Here is a 5328-nt window from a genome sequence, read left to right as displayed (position 1 = left end):
AAAGAAGATTCTAGTACAGAAGGCAGACTAACCAACTAGCCATGCAAAGGAAGGAGAACTATTCAGTATGGTAGGGGTACAATAGGAAGTTGGTGGCCCATATGCATTAAACACCACAGTACAGGTGCATAAGAATGGGTTTTAATGTAAACCTCATTGTGTTCCACAGATAGAATCACACCTTTTGATGATTTGCAACACAAACAAATGTGGGAAAACATAGTAGGAACTTTGTGTAACAAGTCAGACATATATGGAAATCTGCTTCACGGAACAGGGGGCACAGTGAACACTGAGAACTGATGCACCCATATACTAAGGGAGGATTGCACATGTGTCGAGGTGACATTAATTTGGGCACCAAGAATATAAAGCTTCATGCAATTTCTTTCACAACCTGAACAAATTAAGGAACACTTTGATTAAAGGAGAAGAGGAAAGCATAGGTGTTAAAATCAACATTTGAATTTACTGGAGCCACGAAAAACAGAAAGACCAGACAATGATGCATTTGATTTGTTGGGCCCACTGATGCTCAGATGCTCAGTGAATGTGAATTTGGGAAAATTAACAAAAAAAAAAAATGACCAGCTCAGTGAACTCCTGAGACGTTCTGAAACATTATCATTTCTCCTAGAATTAAGACACTTTTTAATCTCCATTTAGTACTTTCCCACTGAGGTTATGAACCAGCTGCCTATAGAGCAGAAATATTACTTTCCAATTAATATTTTGGAAGCTCTGACAGATTATTCTAACCTCTTGGCTCAGCAGTCTGTTCTGGGTGTCTGATCATACAGGAAGTGGGATAAACTCAGGGCAGGTCAGTTCACTGGGTCCTCACCACTCAGAGCAAAGGACATTCACTGAAGTCTGTGAATCACAGAAGGCTGTAGCAAGGGAATTTACATTTGAATTATGAATATTTAAACAGGCTTATTAAAGCTGGGTCCACGGAGAGCAAAAATGCATTTGCTTTTAAAACAATTAAAACTCTAAGGAGCAGGGTGGATCTAAATGCATAAACTCGAGAGCCAGAAGTCTCAGGCTAAATCCCTAGGTCCAGAGCTTCCCTGTGATGTGGCCACATGGAAATCAATTCCAACTCTCTTTTGTTCTGAGTCATCCAATAATATGAAAACTGTGTCTCTGAAACCTATGTATTTAAATTCTGCCTCTCCTATTCATTATTAGCCTGTACATATCTAGGTATGGCCCAGTGCAAACAGAAACACTACTAAGAGGTATGGCAGGTCTTGATGTGAGAAGGAAAATGTGAATGCATATATTTAAGAGAAATGCTGAGGAACTTCTCTCAATACGATTAAATATAAGTCACTGATATGAACCAGAAACTCTGCTGAGTGATGCGACATTACAACAAGGTAGGCAGACTTTGCCCACAAGTAGACAATCAAACACAGAGTGACAGGAGACAAATATAGTATTTAATAAGGAACCTTTAATTTTGCAGAAATCCATATGTCAGTGATGACAGGTCAAAGAAAGTTTCTGAAAAGGAGTACACTGTGAAACATGGCAAGAAGATAGAAAGTAAATAGGTAACAAAACAAAAAGTACTGATGGTAAAAAGGAGACAATATATGAATAAGGGAGGAAGAAATTAGGAGAAGGGGTGATGAACATGTGGGAGAGAAGCAAGGGGAGAAATCAATTTTGTTTTTTGAAACTTGTCTCCATATGATGCTCTAAAGGCTAGATCATGGTTGGCCTGGGAGCAAATATCATGGAGTCTGGACTCCACCTTGCAGTCACTGGAATGGCCAGGACTGGGTAATGTTCTTTTCATCTGGCCAGGTAGGGGACTAATGGAAAGAGTGACAGGAACAGAACATACTCAAAAGCAGGAACTAAAGGTGGCTGATGCTGCAAACCCATCCAATGTTATTCTGTCTTGTAAGGTGATAAAACAGAATATAAGTGGACCAAACACTTTCCAAAGTTGAAACCCAACGACTATTAAATGACTGGCTATCAGGGTCCAAAGAGGGTTGGGTGCTTAAGGCTAGCCTAGACTGATGACTTGGTGATGTAATAGAGGATGGCGATGACTTCCCCTCACTCAAGGGGACATCAGAAGGGCTGCCTTCAGGATGGAAGACATGGAAGAAGTGAATTTACTCATAAACCCACTGTTTGGGTGAGCAACACCACAACTGAGCAGGAGTAAGGTTGTGCTGGAGGAATTGGGATCCATTAATATAGACATGAGAAGCAAGATGAACAAGGCAGGGAATGAGATGTTAAGGATGGCTAGCTAGGAAAACCCTGGAGAACACCACTTTACATGATAGGCCAAGGACAAATGTACTGTGGAGAAAATAAAACTCTGTAGTAAAAAGATGAGATGCACTGACAGGGTAGGAGAGCAAGCAAACTGAAGGATGGGAGTGAAAATTGGGAATCTTTGAAATGGGAAGCCAAAGGGAAAGGGCACCTGCTGGATGGGTGAGATCAGGGGAGAAACATATAAAATGTGGCTTTAAGTCATTTGAATACCAGGAGTTTCCAGAAAGATTAGACAAGCTTGAAGTTACCACAGTAGGAGGGGGTGATAGAATTTCTAGCAATTCCAGAAATGACTCTTCCAAATACAAATATATAATGATGCTTTGTAAAACTGGATTAATTCTTTCAATGACTCTAAGTGTGTATTGACTGGAATCATCACACATGTGTATGAGATACAATATAAATTGTATGTATACATTGTAAGGTGATTGACTGAGACTAGTTAGCACAGCAATCACTTTCCAACTAGATCATGGTAAGTGCTGGCCAATTCTCTCTTCTGTTTGAGATATGTGACATGGTTCTTCCTAATGCTTAGTGACTTTCTTCATGCTCTTGGATAGAATATGGGAATACATTCTTCTCTAACTGTAACACTCTAGACTTTGACCAGTCTCTTCCCATCCCTTTAACTTCTTAACTTTTATTATCTCGCAGTTTTCAGATTCAATACCATAAACATTAGGTTCATTATTTTGAGGTACAACTAACACAGTATGTGCCTGTAAGTTTTTTGAGAAATTTTACTTAGTATATTGTTCCTAGTCCCAGTCATCTTGTTCCGAATAACAGAATTTTATGTTTCTTATTCTATGTAGTATTTCATCTTAATCCATTTATTCTCTAATGAACTTCTAGTGTGCATCCATATTTTGACTAATATTAAACGATGAACCACCAGAATGTTTGTATTTTCCTGTTATAAACTAAGTATAGGCTCAGAGGTAGAGTTTCTATAGCCTATGTTCATTCCACTAATAGTTTTTGATGATCTTCCTAATGAGCATAACTTCGTTCCATTTCTGAATAGTGAAATATATTTATCAGGAGATTGCATAGCTCCAAAAGCGTATAGAGTGCTGCTAATTTCCATGATATTTTCCATCTTTCTTGAGATTACTGACACTTGTTCCCAAATATAGTTTTATCAGTTTGGTAGCTAGATATGATATTCAATTCAATATATCTTACTGTTTTTCTTTCAAGTGCAAAACTTTCCTAAATGCTTCCTACAAGTTTTACACTGAATCCCATCACATAATGATACTTATTGGACTTGCCTCAATCTGGTCTGTAATCTGAGTTATACATTCTTGTATCGTCATGCTTTCTTATATGTCATTGTGTATTATTCTCCAGACACTAAACTCAACACAATGTTCAAATTCATGCCCAGCAAAGACTTAGTTCTTTTTCTACTTACTCTCTAGTCTACCTACACTTACATATTCTTTCTTCATTGAAGAATTTTCTAACAGATTAATATAAGTTACTTAAACCTCTGGTTATTTTATGTATTGCCATAAATTATTTCTCCCAGTATTTCCTAAATGTGATTTAGATAACTAATTTACATGTATAATATTTTATATTATGATTAACATAAAATACAGGATAGGAGTCAAAATTTGTGCCTGCCATTACAATCTAGTGATTGAAATCGTGTCATATGTCACTAATACTACACATTAATTGTTGATGCATAGACTACTAAACTATCAACCCTGCTGCCTTTAAATCTAGAATGGACAATAGATGGTAATAAAGACTATGGCCAAAAATAAGGAAACTAAACTTGAGAAAATTCTACCTCACAATATAATTGTTTCTGAGAATTATTTAAAAGAATAGATAGGCTTGATTTTTAATAATTAGCTTTGTTGGCTATCCTAGCAAATTGGAGTGGCCTTTAGAAATATTATTGGAAGATAATAGTGGGTTTCTCATAGTATGTTCTGTGTTATGATATCCATTGAGGTTTCTGGTTTTCTTACCCTTCAGATTTTTGGCTCACAAAAGACAGAGTTCTAGAATAAGATTTGCTGTTTCTTTAAATACAATAGGTATATTTTAATTAAGCCACACATACTGCACTTATGAGAACATGGTCATATTCTTAACCCTTGATTAGCATCCACAGTGTTGTCAAGGGAAGGAAAATACCTATTCAAAACAATGTATTTATGGTCTCAAAAGCAAGCTAAAAGAGCCAGAGTGGGAGAAATGTATGACTACAACCTCCTTATCTTAAAGGTTTTTGGGGTCATGTTCTACTCAAAAAACTTGCTTTGTTGAGAGCCAGTAATTATTATGAAAGAAACAGAAAGCCTCCTTGCTCAGTGTCTTTGTCTAGATTAACTGTCTTCAGTTTGGTTTTCCCATAAGCTGATCCTGAGTCAAGGACTGCCTGCATCCCCAAGAGCACCAGTAGGTATGGATGGAACAGACAGAAAAAAAAATGAGCTAAAGAAACCCATTAATAAGCAGTGTATTGTGGGAACTAGAATTCTATCTTGATCTGAAAATTTAGAAATAATTTGGAAAGCCAGAATTGTTCAATTCTATTTTCTATTCCTCAATGGATAGAAGCTACTCGCAGGGAGTGTTAAGTTCCAACAGTGGTTGTTATCTCTTACATGCTATAAGATAGTTTGTGGGAAGTTTCTTGGACATTACTACTATTAGTGAGACAGCACTGAACTACTCTAGTATCAAGAATTGAGGGCTATGAACAGGACAGAGACCAGGTCTGTTGTCAGTAATAGAGCGGGGATGAAAACGAATAAAATCCAAACAATATTGAAGACACTCAACCGAAGATTGTCTATGTTACTGGGATGGAGGGTAAATTTTTGTCATGTCATAAATCAGTAATTCTAATTGCTCTGGCTAGGACTTCAAGTACAATGTTGAATAGGTAGGGAGAGAGTGGGCAGCCTTGTCTAGTCCCTGATTTTAGTGGGATTGCTTCCAGCTTCTCACCATTTACTTTGAATTGGCTACTGGTTTGCTGTA

Source organism: Mus caroli, chromosome 7 (assembly GCF_900094665.2).
Source record: "Mus caroli chromosome 7, CAROLI_EIJ_v1.1, whole genome shotgun sequence".
NCBI classification, from domain to species: Eukaryota; Metazoa; Chordata; class Mammalia; order Rodentia; family Muridae; genus Mus; species Mus caroli.
This window is presented reverse-complemented; position numbering follows the sequence as displayed.